This window comes from Leucoraja erinacea, chromosome 15 (assembly GCF_028641065.1).
Source record: "Leucoraja erinacea ecotype New England chromosome 15, Leri_hhj_1, whole genome shotgun sequence".
In the NCBI taxonomy this organism is placed as follows: domain Eukaryota; kingdom Metazoa; phylum Chordata; class Chondrichthyes; order Rajiformes; family Rajidae; genus Leucoraja; species Leucoraja erinaceus.
The window spans coordinates 34,321,430-34,338,173 of NC_073391.1; the positions used below are offsets into that span (position 1 = coordinate 34,321,430).

At 46.9% G+C, this 16,744-nt stretch overlaps 1 long non-coding RNA gene across 1 annotated transcript in view; it reads left to right on the forward strand.

The window, feature by feature from the left end:
* The window catches only part of LOC129704178 (uncharacterized), an 87,465-nt gene that overhangs the window by 48,638 nt on the left and 22,083 nt on the right, over positions 1 to 16,744 (forward strand). Inside the window, exon 2 of the long non-coding RNA XR_008724693.1 lies at positions 7,627 to 7,886. This is a non-coding gene — a long non-coding RNA (uncharacterized LOC129704178). The remainder of the gene's footprint in view (positions 1 to 7,626; positions 7,887 to 16,744) is intronic.

The following is a 16,744-nucleotide window of genomic DNA, read 5'->3' on the forward strand; positions in this document are numbered from 1 at the left end:
GACTGTTAGATAGATAGGCACATGGATATGCAGGGATATGGATCGTGTGCAGGTAGATAAGAGTCGGCCTTGGCATCGCGTTCACCACAGACATTGTGGGCCGAAGGGCCTATTCCCGTGTAGGAAAGAATTGCAGATGCCTGAAGTTGTTTATACCGAGATATACACAGAGTGCTGGAGTTAACTCATCAGTGGCCGCGACAACCCCGTGTCACCAACACTCCGGACTGTTCATTCTTGGGCATCTCTGGAGAAAAGGAGAAGGTGTCGTTTCGGGTCGGGACCCTTCTTCAGAGTATTCCAGCACTGCACTGTTCTGTGTTCTTTGAGACGGTTTTGCGATTACTACTTCGTTGATTAAAATAAAAACCTAGTTATATTTATCTCTGATTCCGCGTTTACGGAATCTTTGAACTGCGGCAAGTAATTTCAGTCTGAAGAAGGGTTTCGGGCCGAAACGTTGCCTATTTCCTTCGCTCCATAGATGCTGATGCACCCGCTGAGTTTCTCCAGCATTTTTGTGTACCTTCGATTTTGCAGCATCTGCAGTTCCTTCTTAAACACAAGTAATTTCATTGTCCGGTTGCCGGTACATATGACAATTAAACACTCTTAACTCTTACACCCCAGCGGCATGAACATTGGCTTTCCTACTTCAAATAACCCTTGCTTTCCCCCTCTCTCCATCCCCTCCTCCTTCCCAGTTCTCCTACCAGTCTTACTGTCCCGCTGAGTTACTCCAGCATTTTGTTTTAAACCAGCATCGGCAACTCTTCCCTACACTCTTAACTCCTGACGGAGTTCTTGTTTGACACTATGTCACTGCAGATAGGGCGATACACACTGCACCCACCTACACGTTTAAAGATAACCCGCTACACATACGTGATGTTACTCTAGGCTATTTAATGCCAGTTCGAAGTAGGGTCCCAACCCGAAACAACGGTCTGCCCATTCTCTCCACGGATGCTGCCTGACCCGCTGAGTTTCTCCTCCGCTTTGTGTATTGCTCAAGATTCCAGCGTCTACAATTCCTTGTGACTTTGCATTTAAAGTCCCGAATATCAGTTGTCGTTTTTTTATTTTGCTATTTGGAGCTGCCGGTGTCATGTGAGAGAGTTGTAGAAGTGACGGTGTGGGTGGAATGTGTGTGTGTGTGTGTGTGTGTGTGTGTGTTAGTGCCCGTGTGTGTGTCACATCTACCTGTCTACCTGCCTGTGCTCGCGGTGTGTGTGAACAAGGTGTGTTAGTGCTCGTGTGTGTCATATCTACCTGCACACCTGCCTGTGCTCCCAGTGTGTAAACCATGTGCTGGGGTTATGGAGAAACGGATGGGGGTGGGAGGATTTAACAGGATGGTGTGTGTATGGAACGAGCTGCCGATGAAGTGGTTCAAGAAGGAACTGCAGATGCTGGAAAATCGAAGGTACACAAAAATGCTGGAGAAACTCAGCGGGACGAAACGTTGCCTATTTCCTTCGCTCCGTAGATGCTGCTGCACCCGCTGAGTTTCTCCAGCATTTTTGTGTACCTAGGAAGTAGTTCAGGCAGGTGCAATCGCAACGTTTGAGAAACATTTATAGGCAGGTACATGGAGAGGGTTGGTTTAGTGGGATTTGGGGGCAAACGCAGGCAGGTGGGCCGAGCGCAGATGGGGCATGTTGGGCGGTATGGGCAAGTTGGGCTGAAGGACCTGGTTCCACGTGGTGTGACCCATGATAAGGAACTGCAGATGCTGGGATCTTCAGCAAAACACCCAGTGCTGAAGCAACTCCAGGGTTCAGGCAGCATCAGTGGGGGGGGAATGTGCAGACGAGGTTTTCTCTCTGGAGAAGGGCCCCAACCCGGAACGTCGCCTGCCCATTCCCTCCACAGATGCTGCCTGACCCGCTGACCTCTCCAGCACTTTGTGTTTTGGCGAGTTAACATATTTGCGAGAGTGACTGAACGTGTGCAGAAATATCTGGAATTCTCTGCCACAGAAGGTAGTTGAGGCCAGTTCATTGGCTATATTTAAGAGTGAGTTAGATGTGGCCCTTGTGGCTAAAGGGATCAGGGGGTATGGAGAGAAGGCAGGTACGGGATACTGAGTTGGATGATCAGCCATGATCATATTAAATGGCGGTGCATGCTCGAAGGGCCGAATGGCCTACTCCTGCACCTATTTTCTATGTATCTATGTATCTATGTAAATATTGACCAGAACATGTAGCAGTACCCGCGCAGGTACAGGCCCTTCGGCCCACAATGTCCTCTCTGTCTGCAGGTGATCCGTCTCCCTTTATTCGCTACATATGGATGTGCCCATGTAAAAGCTTCTTAAACGCCACACTCATATCTGCCTCCATCACCACCCCCAGCAGCGCGTTCCAGGCACCCACCACCCTCTGTGTAAAAACACTTGCCCCGCACATCGCCTTTAAACTTTGCCTCGTTCATCTTAAAACTATGTATTCCAGTACTTGACAGTTCCACTCTGGGGAGACCGGTTCTGGTTGTCTACCTCTCGTTGTCTTTCATACGTGTATAATCTTCCAGCAGGTCTCCCACTCAGCCTCCTACATCCTGAGAGAACACATAAGTTATGCGAGGATCCCTAAAATGTGAGACTTATTAGGACTAATATGAAACCCCCGAGTGTGTTAGAATATAGGTTATCTTGTCCGTAGGTGGATGTGAGTTTTGTATGAGAGCGATTGTGTATCGAGAGGGAACGTGTAAACGAGATCGAGTCCGCCAACTTGTGAGACTGAGCGCGCCGCGAGTGTGCGTTGCAGATGTGAGTGTGCGTTTGTGCGCGTGTTAAAACCAGCGTGATCGTGGGTGTGGGTGCGTGTGAGTGTGAGTGGCCGTGCGAAAATTCAGCTGCAAGTGAGAATGTCATTGTTCCGTTTTCGGGACATCCTGACTCTTGACCGTGTGTCTGAACTACAAGTGTCTATGTGGGCAAATGTACAACACGTTTACACAAGGGGGTGCCCATGCTGGTTCACAAAAAGGGCAGATTGTTGGTGTGACAAAATATTGTACGCGTGAATGTGCGTGCGAGTGTGTATTACGTATTCGCGAGAGGATGTGTGAAGGTTTTCGGTGAAATGTTTGTGTGGGGGGGGGGGGTGTGTGTGTGTGTGTGTGTGTGTTTGTGTGTGTGTGTGTGTGCCTGTGTGTATGTGCGCGCCTGTGTGTGTGTGTGAGTATGTGTGTGCATGTGCGTGTGTCTTTTTGTGCATGTGCGTGTGTGCCTGTGTGTGTGTGTGTGTGTGTGTGTGTGTGTGTGTGTGTGTGTGTGTGTGTGTGTGTGTGTGTGTGTGTGAGTGTGTGTGTGTGTGTGTGTGTGTGTGTGTGTGTGTGTGTGTGTGTGTGTGTGTGTGTGTGTGTGTGTGTGGTGTGTGTGTGTGTGAGTCCGTATGCGTGTTGACCAAGGGTCTGTGATGTGGGTGGGGTTGCCGCGGCAGTATGGGTGCAGGGTGTGTGTGAGTTGTGTGTGTGACGACACCGTCCGTCCGTGAGGTTGTGATGTTTGCTGTAAGCCCCTCGCGTTCACCCCCCCGGGAGGAGAAATGACTATCGCAGCTTTCTCTACGATATTACTATGCAGATGAATAGATATTATGAGAGTGAGGTCCGGTGCGAAGATGATGAGTCGGATAGATCTAGACCACGGGAAGTTCCTGTACAGCTCGGTGTTTAGTGACAGCACACTAACCTTGCATCTATGAGGGGCTATATAAGTAGAGTCATAGAGTAATTGAGCCGTACGACACATAGACCGGCCCTTCGGCCCATTTTGGACATACCGACCAAGTTGAGTCTGCTGAAGGGTTCCGAACCGAAACCTCACCAATCCACGTTCTTCAGAGACGCTGCCTGACTCGCTGAGTTACTCCAGCACTTTATGTCTTTTCAAAAATAAACCAGCATCTGTGGTTCCTTGTTTCTACAAGTTGATACATTGGATTAGAACCACTGCCCTCATATCACCCTGGACCATTCCTATCCATGTACAGGTCAAATGTCTTTTAACGACGTGATAGTATCTGCCTCAACTACCTCCTCTGGCCGTTCGTTCAATATACCCACCTTGCTCTGTGTAAAAATGTTCCGATCACTTCCTATCCATATACCTGTCCGCTGACTCTTAGTCTGAAGAAGGGTTTGGACCTGAAACGTCACCTATTCCTTTTCTCCAGAGATGCTGCCTGACCCGCTGAGTTACTCCAGCTTTTTGTGTGTGTCTATCTTCGCAGATATCTGTCCAGATGTATTTTAAAAGTCGCAAGTGTCTTCGCAAAGTCGTACTTGAAAAGATATTCTAAATGAAATGATAAACTGGATGCAGCGAGGGGCTTTGTCCTTTACATCATCAATATTCACTGTCCAGTTTTGCGCCGCGCGGATCCCTGATTGAACCTGTTGGATCGCACTAACGATGAATTCGCAGGGAACTTAACTCCCAGTTAGCGAATTCACATCAGAGGCCCGGGCGCTGATTTTAATAGCGCGGATCTGAAGGAGTCTCTACATCCAGTACAACCCGGAGGATTATTGAGCTCAGATTTCGCAGGGCTTTACGGCAAGACCCATATCCCGAGATGGTTTATTGGCAAAGAGAAAGGAGATACTTGGACCTGCAGATGCTGGAATCTTGAGCAAAACGCAAAGCGCAACTCAGCGGGTCAGGCAGCGTCTGTGGAGGGAATGGACAGACGACTTTTCAGGTCGGGATCCTTCTTCGGACTGATGTAGTGGAGGGGGGGGGGGGGGGGGGGGGGGGGGGGAGAGGGGGGGGGGGCGGAGGAGAGGGGAGGGAGTCCTGGAAGAGATAGGTGAAGGGAATATTGATTTGGAAAATTGTATCTTCGACTGGGACACAAGGAACTGCAGATGCTGGAATCTTGAGCAAAACACAAAGTGCTGAGGGAGGTCGGTGGGTCAGGCAGCATCTGTGGCGGGAATGGACAGACGGCGTTGCGGGTAGAGACCCTTCTTAAGTCATTCTGCACAGAATGCCCACGGTACATTGTTTGTGGTGTCATGCTGACTGGTCAGTTTCAGAGAGAGCGGATTTCTATTCAGAGTTCAATAGACAATAGGTGCAGGATTAGGCCATTCGGCCCTTCGAGCCAGCAATACCATTCAATGTGATCATGTCTGATCATCCCCAATCAGTACCCCGTTCCCGACTTCTCCCCATATCTCCTGACTCTGCTAATTTTCCAAATTTCAGGCGCTATATCCGTAGAAATAGCAGGAGGCTGAGGGGCGATCTCAAAGAGGCGTATAAAACCGCGAGTAGAATAGATAGGGAGAGTCCTTTGCCCAGAGTTGGGGGAATCAAGAACCAGAGGACACAATGTTAAGGTGAGAGGGGAAAGGTTTAACAGGAGCCTGAGGGGCAACTTTTTCACCCACAGACTTTAGACTTTGGTAAGACAGCCGGACACAGTCCCTTCAGCCCAATGAGTCAGTGGCGACCATCGATCCCCGTACACTGACACTATCCTACACACTATAGAGGCAATTTACAATTTTTTCAAAGCCAATTCATCGCATTTCAAACATGCACTGTGAATGCTCACAGTCTTTTTTTCCCAAAGGTTGGGGGATTGTAAAACTGGAGGGTGTAGGCTTAAGGTGCGAGGGGAGAGATTGAAGAGGGCACTAAGGGGCAATGTTTTCACTGAGGTTTTATCTGGAATGTGCTGCCAGCGGAAGCTACAGAAGCTATAGATACAAATTTTATATTTAAAAGACATTTGGACAGATAGGAGAGGGGAGAAGAGGGAGTGGCCAGGGTGTCACATCCTTGATAATGCTGGTTGCCTTGCTGAGGCAACGTGACGTATAATGGAATGAAAGGGAGGTTGGGTTGTGTGATGATCTGGGCTGCGTCCACAATTCTCTGCAATTTCTTGCCGTCTTGGATGGAGCTGTTCCCAAACCATGCTCGTGATGCATCCCGATAAAATGCTTTCTCCGACGCATCCGTAGAAGTTGGTGAGAGTTGTTGTGGACATGCCCCTGGTGACATTTACTCCGAAGAATTGGAAGCTTTCAAACATTTCTACATCAGCGCCGTCAATCCAAATCGGGGTATGTGTACCGCTTTGCTTCCTGAGGTCGGTCACTATCTCCTTTGTCTGCTTGGCCGCACAGTCATGAGTGGACAAGAAGTAAGGAAGGGGGCTGAGAATGCATCCTTGCAGTTGAGGATTATTCAGGAGGTTGATTTGTCCCCTATCCTCACTGAGATGGTCAGCAAGTCTAGGATCCAGTTACAGGGATGAGTGCCGACTCCAAGTCTCTTGAGTTTGGTGATAAGCTTGGATGGTTTATTGGTGTTAAAGGCAGAGCAGTAGTCTATGAATAGGAGTCTGACGTAAGCGTCTCTCTTATCCAGGTGATCCAGGAATGAGTGTTGGGCCAGGGAGATGACGTCATGCGTGGATCTGTTGTGGGTCAAGGCTGCTTGGCAGACCGGATTTAATGCTTTCCATAACTAGCCTCTCAAAACATCTCATGATGGTGGATGTCAAGGCCAGTCGACAGTAGCGGTGTAGGCACGAGATTTTCCTTTTCTGGTGGCCTTCTTGAAGCAGTGAATGGTGAATTGTCCCGAGTGTGTGTAGGATAGTATTAATGTGAGGGGATCGCTGGTCAGCGCTGACTCGGTGGGCTGAAGGGCCTGTTTCCGTGCCGTATCTCTAAACTAAACAAGATTTATCTGTTCCTCTACATGTCTCTACATTTATCTTGCTCCAAGTGAGGACCTCACATTTCTCCACAATTTGCCACCTCCAACGGGATCTCACTACTGGCCACATCTTCCCATCTCCACCCCTTTCGACTTTCCGCAAAGACTGTTCCCTCCGCAACTCCCTGGTTAACTTGTCCCTTAGAGATATAGCATGGAAACAGGCCTTTCAGCCCACCGAGTCCACACCGACCAGCGATCCCCGAACATTAACATTAGGGACAAATCACCTACACATATTAGGAACGATTTACAGTTATACCAAGCCAATTAACCTACGAACCTGTACGTCCTTGAAGTGTGCGGGGAAACTGAAGATCTCGGAGAAAACCCATGTAATCACATGGAGAACGTACAACTCCATACAGACAGCATCTGTAGTCATGACCGAACCCGGGTGTCCGGAGCTGCAAGTGCTGTAAAACATCTGTGCCACCGTGCCGCTCTTTGTCTGCATGCTCTCCAGTCAAATCATGCTGCACAATGAGTATAATCAAGTTAAACAGAAGTACAACAGGTACTGCAAAGAGAAAAATATCAGTGCAAAATATAGGATTACAGCTTTATGGTGTTACAGTTATGGAGAAAGTGCAGAAAAAATGCAAGGGCAACAATGAGGTAGATTGGAAGCAGGCTCCAGTCTACAGTACATAGACTTGGGGGCATTATTTATGTCTTATTATTTTTCGTTTATTTGTTATATATATATATATGTTTCATACCTCTAGTTCTTTCCTCTGTTCCCAAATCTGTTAGTATCTTCTGCCCGACAGGAAAAGGGAGAGGAGGGAAAGATTGGGGAGAAAATGGTACTTTTCTGAATTTATGTGGTCTTTTCCTCCACACTCAATTGCCATTTTATTTTCCAACAGCCTCTATCATTTGCTTGGTGGCCCCATAGCAGGAACGTCCACGTCGTGGGGCTGGAAACTGGAAGTATCCTGAGCTAATTCTGCTACCACCATCATCTACTGCGACAAGCGATGGCTCCCACTGATTGTCACCGGAAGCTTGCGTCCTTTTCAGGACGGACGATGACAGCGAGGCCAACATTTGTAACAAGATGGATACGAAAAGAAGAAGATTGACTTGATTATCCTTTTGCTCTTTATTTCATTCTAAAATATTTAAGGTATTCCTTTGAATTTATTTCCCTGATATGCTTTTATTTTATGACTGTGCTCTTCAATATGAATTCTCCAATTTAAGGTAACTACATAACCCTCCTTCTCTCCCAACCAGAAACGTCACCTATTCATATTCTCCAGAGATTATGCCTGACTCGTTGAGTTCCTCCAGCATTTTGTTTCTTCTTTTGCAAGTTCCACACTCTCTTTGGAAACATTTTTTAAATTTGCCTTCTGCATTCCTTCTGTGAATGCCATCCATTGCTCTGACATGGTAACTGTTTTCAATTCACTTTTTGCTAAACTTCCACGGATAAAATGTACCTTATCCCAATTTGGAAATACCGATCTGTTTCAAATTTTGACTTAAATGTGAGTGCTATTTTCAAAAATGCTCCTCTTCTTATATTCCTACAACTCTGAGCTTCATTAATTACAGGTAAATTGATCTCAATCTTCTCCATTATAGAGACATAGTCATACAGCATGGAGCCAAGCTTTTTGGCCCAATTTGCCTATGCTGATCAAGGTGCCCCATCTACACTAGTCCCACCCATCTGCAATTGGAGCATATCCCTCTAAACCATTCCTATCTATGTACCTGTCTAAATGTTTCTTGAATGTTGTTATGGTACCTGTGTCAACTACCTCCTCAGACAGCTCGTTCCATATACCCACCAGCCTCCGAATGAAAAAGTGCCCCATCAGGTTCCTATTAAATGTTGTCCCCCCCCCATCACCTTAAACCTATGTCCTCTGGTTCTTGATCCCCCTACTCTGTGTAAAAGACTCTTCGCGTTCACCCTATCTATTCCCCTCGTGATCCCATTGTTGTGACTCCACATATTTGCTAAAAATATTCACCTGATTTTTTTCACTGATGGCAAGCTTGTTACTGCTAGAATAGCAAAAATAACCTATAATATATTCTTATTTTGTAAGGTCTTTGTCCTTTTATTTTTGACATTTCTCAGAAACACGTGGTGGCAGATTATTTTTGATCTGGCGCCAATCTAGTCCCCCTCCTTATGCCTCGACTGACCTTGCTTCCCCACTCTGTAGATGGTGATCTCCAGACCACCACCTCTCCCCCATTGGGTGATAGGACTCCTCGGGTGCAGCGCAGTGGTACAGCGGCAGAGTCTCTGCCCCAAGTTCGATCCTAACTACGGATGCTGTCTGTATGGAGTTTGTACGTTCTACCTGTGACCGCATAGGTTTTCTCAGGATGCTCTGGTTTCCTCCCACATCCCAAAGACATGCGGGTTCGTCGGTTAATTAGTCCTCTGTAAATTGCCCCCCAGCGCGTAAGGAGTGGATGAGAAAGTGAGATAATATAGAATTAGTGTGAACCTATTTGTAGGTTAATTGGCTTTGGTAAATTTGTAAATTGTCCTTAGTGTGTAAAATAATGCTAGTTTACAGGTGATGGCTGGTTGGTGTGAACTCGGTGGGCCGAAGGGCCTGTTTCCGCACTGCATCTCTAAAGAAAAGTAAATCCCCTACTATTTCCCAGTCATCACCTTTTAAATCTGTGCCCAGCGGCTGATAAGAACAGTTTCCCTCTCTCTCTCTCTGCTGTATACCCATTATTATTTTTGGCCAACTTTATCAAATCTCCTCTCAAATTTCGATATTACAATTTGAAAAAGCCCAGCAGTGAAACTGTGGAATTCATTGACACAGACCGCAATGGAGGACAATTTTTAAAGTGGAGGTTGGTAGCTTCTTGATTAGTAAGGGTGTCAAAGATTACGGGGAGAAGGCTGGAGAATGGGGTTGAGAGAGAAAGATAGATCAGACATGATCAAATGGTGGGGTTGACTCAATGGGCCAAATGGCCTAATTCTGCTCCTACGTCTTGTGATCTTCCAGTGAATCCAACCACACCATTCTTGTAACCGTTAATCTCTTTAGTTCACACACCTGTGCACTCACCATTGTACACAGGTAATGATGTACTCAGGCACACACTCGTTAGTAATCAATCCTCTCCCCCCTCCACTCTCAGCCCTGATGAAGGGTGAATCCAAAATGTTGGCAATTCCTTCTCACTCACAAACACTGCCTAACTCGCTGAGTTCCTCCAGCACTTTGTGTTTTGCTCCAGATTCCAGCCTCTGCAGTTCTTTATGTTTTCACACACGTAATCACACTTGCTACCTTCATGCATTTCCATACTTACACTTATTCACACGTACATAAGTAATTATTATTAAACTCATACACACAGAGACATGCACACAGACATGAACACACACACGCAGATACAAACACAAACACACAGAATATGCAGAGATGCACACAGATGCACACACACACACACACACACACACACACACACACACACACACACACACACACACACACACACACACACACACACACACACACACACACACACACACACACACACACACACACACACACACACACAAAATAAATCTGCATTGAATAAGAATTTCGTAATTTCAGTCCTGGTGCATTTGACGATAAAGAACTTGATTTTTGACATACAGTGCATTCAGACCCCTTCACTTTTTCCATATTTTGTTACTTTACAGCCTTATTTTAAAATGGATTCAATTATTTTTTTTAATCATCAATCTACACACAATATCCCAGAATGAAGAAGTGGAAACAGGTGTTCAGAATTTTTTTACAAAGTAATTAAAAATAAGTAACTGAAATATCACATTTACATCAGTATTCAGACCCTTTACTCAGTACTTTGTTGAGGCACCATTGGCAGCGATTAGAGCCTCAAGTCTTCTTGGGTATGATGCTACAAGCTTGGCACACCTGTTTTTGGGTAATTTCGCCCATTCTTCACTGCAGATCCTCTCAAGCTCTGTCAGGTTGGATGGGGAGCATCGATGCACAGCTGTTTTCAGGTCCCTCCAGAGATGTTCGATCGGGTTCATGTCCGGGCTCTGGCTGGGCCACTCAAAGATATTCACAGACTTGTCACAAAGTCACTCCTGGCTGTGTGTGCTTAGGGTCGTTGTCCTGTTGGAAGGTGAACCTCCGTCCCAATCTGAGGTCCAGAACGCTCTGGAGCAGGTTTTCACCTAGGATCTCTCTGTACTTTGCTCTGTTCATCTTTCCCTCGATCGTGACTAGTCTCCCAGTTCCTGCCACTGAAAAACATCCCCACAGCATGATGCTGCCACCACCATGCTTCACCGTGGGTATGGTATTGGACAGGTGATGAGCGGTGCCTGGTTGCCTCCAGACATGACGCTTGGCATTCAGGCCAAACAGTTCAATCTTGGTTTCAATCAGACCAGAGAATCTTGTTTCTCATGCCTTTTGGCAAACTCCAAGCGGGCTGTCATGTGCCTTTTACTGAGGAGTGGCTTCCGTCTGGCCACTCTACCATAAAGGCCTGTTTTCGCTGTTTTAATATGGGGTATTGTGTGTAGATAGAAGATTAAAAAAAAATAATTTAATCCATTATAGAATAAGGCTGTAATGTAACAAGATGTGGAACAAGTGAAGGGGTCTGAATACTTTCTGAATGCACTGTACGCACACACACTTGTGCATGCACAATTCTGCCCTAATGCTAAGGCATAACATTGTCAAGAGTCAAGAGTGTTTTAATGTCATATGTCCCAAATAGAACAATGAAAGTCTTACCTGCTGCAGCACAACAGAATATGTAAACATAGTACACTGTAAACAATACATAGTACACTGTAAACGTACACACCTGTAAACATTATGCTGATCTCTTTACTCAGGGATTGGCTACTGAGACACGAAGAAAGACACAGGAGTAACTCAGCGGGTCAGGCAGCATCTCTGAGCAAAAGAATAGATGACGTTTGGGGCCAGAACCCTTCTTCAGACTGACAAGAAGGGTTCCGCCCTGAAATGTCATCCATCCATTGTTTTTCTCCAGAGATACTGCCTGACCCATTGGGTTACGCCAGCACTTTGTGTCTATTTTCAGTATTAACCTCACATCTGCAGTTCCTTCCTACTCATTTTTACTAAGACACCACGGGGAGAGGACAGGGAATTGAGACTATTGCACTGCTCTTGCGTAGGGCTAGTACAGACTCGATAGGCCGATTAGCTTACTACTGTGCTGCATCCATTCACTGTTTTTTGTGATCCCGGTCTGCTGGCCGCTGTCAAATTCCAAGACGTTAAACAGTCCAGGCCGAGGTAACTAACCGAGGCACTTAGAGGCCTTGAAGCTTTATTTACTGAGACTTCCAAATCGTTCCCACAACAAACAGTGTCCCATTGCAGACTGCCGCGGTGTGACAGCACCCTGCCCCCAACACCAATCTCTGTAACTCAAAACCTGCCCCCCCGTCAGGTAAACCCATCTCAAAATGTTCACAGCTTCCACTCGCTTGGGGCTAAAAGTTTCAGCACATGGAGAGATTCAAAGCTCGATGCTTGGGAGAGCGGTGGTCTCCCTTAGCATCCGCAATATCCGGGGAAGCAGGCATGATGTATCCATGAGGGCCAAGCTTGGAAACACAGCACTAAACTGGTTGCCAAAGCAGCCCACTCTGGAACACACACACCTCCACACCTACACACATTTCCACACCCACACGCATGTGCACACACACTTGCACACATACAGACTCGCACACATGCACATGGTCACACCGCACTTCCACACCCACACGCATAAGCATGTGCACACACACACACACATACAGATGCATGCACATACATGCATGCACATACATGCACACCCCCCCATACACATCCACACGCGCACCCACACACACAAATGTACACGGTCACACGCGTATACACGCGCGCTCGCACATACACGTGCACTCCCACAGACAGACACACACACAATCAACTCAAGAGGCAGGAAAGAGCGAAGAGGGTTTAATTGTCATATATCCCGACAGCAGAACAATTCAATTCTTACTTGTTGCAGGTTAGCAAGTCCATAAACACAAAACACAGATAACTGTACAATAACCAATAGTACAATAAATTAATAATCAGTAATATTAAATAGCCATAATGGTTCATAAACCAAAGTCGGTAGTGCAACTAAACACACAGTCCGTGGGAGATCATAGTTGCTGAAGTCGCAGCGCTAGAGATCCAGGATAGATCCTGACTACTGGTGCTATAATGTACAGCTGTTGCACGTTCTCCATGTGATCGCGACGATTGCAGTTTCCTCTTATATATACTCCAAACACCCACAGGTTTGCAGGTGAATTGGCTTCGGTAAATTGTAACTTGTCCCTAGTGTGTACGATAGTGTAGGATAGTGTTAGTAGTGTATGGGGTGATCGGCGGTCGGCGCGGAGTTGGTGGAGTGCGCTATATCTAAAGTCCCACTTAGGAAACCTGAACGGAAACCTCCGGAGACTTTGCGCCCCACCCAAGGTTTCCGTGCGGCTCCCGGAGGTTGCAGGTGGTTGCCGGAGGTTGCAGGTAGTGGAAGCAGGTAGGGAGACTGACAAAAACCTCCGGGAACCGCACGGAAACCTTGGATGGGGCGCAAAGTCTCCAGAGGTTTCCGTTCAGATTTCCTAAGTGGGACAGGGGAGCAAAGTCAGTGTTCAAGACCATGAAGGTTGCTGGGGTCAAGAGCCAAGAGTGATTTCCTTCTGTCCCCTTGGCCCCAGAGATAACCAATTATTCTTTATTAATTTATTGACAATCAATTTATTCACAATTTACTAATTAAGCACCACTGTTGTATCTGTGCCTCCACCACCAACCCTGGCAACACGTTCCATGCACCCACCGCCCTATGATTAAAACAATTGTCTTGTACATCTCCTTTTATCTTTGCCCCTCTCACCTTAAAACTATTCCCTCCTAGTCTTTGACATTTCCACCCCGGGGAAAAAGACTCTGACTGTCCACCCGATCTGTGCCTCTCATATTTTTTTATAAACTTCTACCAGGTCTCCCCTCACTCCAGAGAAAACACTCCAAGTTTGTCCAACCTCTCTCTCCCAGTAGCTGATACCCCCCTAATCCAGGCATCATTTTGCTAATCCCCTTCTGAACCCTCTACAAAACCTCCACATCCTTCCAATAATGGGGCGACCAGAACTGCACACTTCTCTCATGTAAAACCAGGCAACTTCTGGGAAAGAACCACATTTCCCAATCTCCGAATGGCCTTTATTGTAAAACACCTTCAGAAAAAAAAACCTTGCACCCAGTCTCAGGTTGAAGTCATTCCCTCCACAGATGCCGACTGAGTTCCACCAGCACTCTGTGCTTTGCTCCGGATTCCAGCATCTGCTGTCTCTTGTGCCTCGGTAGTCAATCTCGCCCGGACAGATAGACTTGACATGACTAGAGAAGGACCAGCCTCGGGATCTGGTCAACAATTAATTCTGTGACCAAGTGGAGCAACCCGGCAGGGCCAGCGACTGAGGCACAACCTCAGGATGTCAGGACAGGACTGTCTTATGAATAAAGACTGGATAGACTTGGTTTATACTCTCTAGAATTTAGGAGATTGAGAGGGGATCTTATAGAAACTTACAAACTTCTTAAGGGGTTGGACAGGCTAGATGCAGGAAGATTGTTCCCGATGTTGGGGAAGTCCAGGACAAGGGGTCACAGCTTAAGGATAAGGGGGAAATCCTTTAAAACCGAGATGAGAAGAACTTTTTTCACACAGAGAGTGGTGAATCTCTGGAACTCTCTGCCACAGAGGGTAGTTGAGGCCAGTTCATTGGCTATATTTAAGAGGGAGTTAGATGTGGCCCTTGTGGCTAAGGGGATCAGGGGGTATGGAGAGAAGGCAGGTACGGGATACTGAGTTGGATGATCAGCCATGATCATATTGAATGGCGGTGCAGGCTCGAAGGGCCGAATGGCCTACTCCTGCACCTAATTTCTATGTTTCTATGTTTCTAACCTCCTCTGCATTCAATGCCCAGCTATTCCTGGTTCTAAAGAGCAGGGGCGAGAATCATCAGAACCACAATGTTAACCACAGTGAAACAGGAGCATTAAGTCAATTGCATGTTATTACACTCGGGCTGTTTCCAAACGATCGGGTTCTGCAATTACTGAACCGCACGGACAAAACGGTAACTTGAAGAATTGTTCCGCACCGATTTTTATTTTAAACCGTCCAAGCGCCGGGCAGCCAGCGAGGTGGTTGGCGCTTTGGGGCAATATTGGGACGGAGTTGAGACGCCGCTGGCTGCGCCCACAGGGGGGCGGCACTGAGCAGGCATCTGGCCGCCTGGCAGATGTGACAGAACTCGACCAATTAAGTTGCATTTTTAGTTTAGTTTAGTTTAGAGATAGGAAGAGTTAGAATATGTAACTCGGCATGCACTGCATGCGTGCATCTTGGATAGACCAAGTTAATGTGAGTTGCATACAGTTCAAGTCTGATTCTGATCTCGAAACTGACCCTTAATTAAAATAGATATTAAGAGTCACCTTCCTACCGAGCCCTCCTCGCTTACTCGCTGTTCACATCAATATATATTATTCCAGTCTTCTCCACATTGTTTAAATATACCGGAGAAAATATCTTGGAGACACAAGGAACTGCAGAGGCTGGTTTACAAAAAAAAAACACAAAGTACTGGAGTAACTCAGAGGGGCATGCAGCATCTCCGGAGAAGGTGTATAGGTAACATTTCGGGTGGGGACTTTTCTTCAGCTTGCGGGCTTGAATTACAGGAGAGGTTGGATAGGCTGGGACATTTTTCTTTGGAGTGCATGAGGCTTGAGGGGTGACCTTATTGAGGTGGACAAAAGTGCTGGAGAAACTCAGCGGGTGCAGCAGCATCTATGGAGCGAAGGAAATAGGCAACGTTTCGGGCCGAAACGTTGCCTATTTCCTTCGCTCCATAGATGCTGCTGCACCCGCTGAGTTTCTCCAGCACTTTTGTCTACCTTCGATTTTCCAGCATCCGCAGTTCCTTCTTAAACACCTTATTGAGGTGTACCAGATCACGAGGGGGCACGGGTAAAGTGAACGCTCACAGTCTTTTTCCCCAGGGTAGAGGATTCTAAAACTAGAGGACATGGGCTTAAGGTGAGGGTGGGGGGGAATTTCAGAGGGTCCTCAGGGGCAACTTTTTCACTCAGAGGGTAGTCTGTATCTGGAATGAGCTGCCAGATGATGCTATGGAAGCGGATACAATTACAATGTTTAAAACACACACTTGGACAGGTACATTGATAGGAAGGGTTTAGAGGCATATGGGCCAAATGCAGGCAAATGGGGCTGGTCCAGTATGCCAAGTTGGTCAGCATGGGCAAGATGGGCTGAAGGGCCCGTTTCAGTGCAGTACAGCTCTGTACGCTGGCTGGTTAGCAGGCAACAGAAGCTTTTCACTGGACCTCGGTACGCGTGACAATACTAAACCTAAACTAAACCGCGACTCTGTACAGATTGATGAACAGTACAGGCTGATGCCAAACCCTGTCTACAGCTCAGCAGCCTCCGCACATCCCAGCAGAGAGACCACGGGAACTGGAGACACCTCCCGCCAGCCATTGGAAGATGATTCCAGCAGATCCTAATGGGAACTTGGATCCAAAAACCAACAGCTTTTGATGGGAACTTGAATCCAACACAGAAACACGACAGTGAAAGGATTGGATAGAGTGGGTGTGGAGAGGATGTTTCCACTAGTGGGAGAGTCTAGGACCAGAGGGCGCAGCCTCAGAATAAAAGGGCATACCTTTAGAAATGAGATTAGAAGGGATTTCTTTAGTCAGAGGATGGTGAATCTGTGGTATTCATTGCCACAGTCAATGGTGGAGGCCGTTGTTGGGTATTTTTAAGCGGGGAGATTGACAGATACTTGATTGGTAAGGGTGTCAGGGGTTATGGAGAGGGGGTAGGAGAATGGGGTTGAGAGGGAATGAT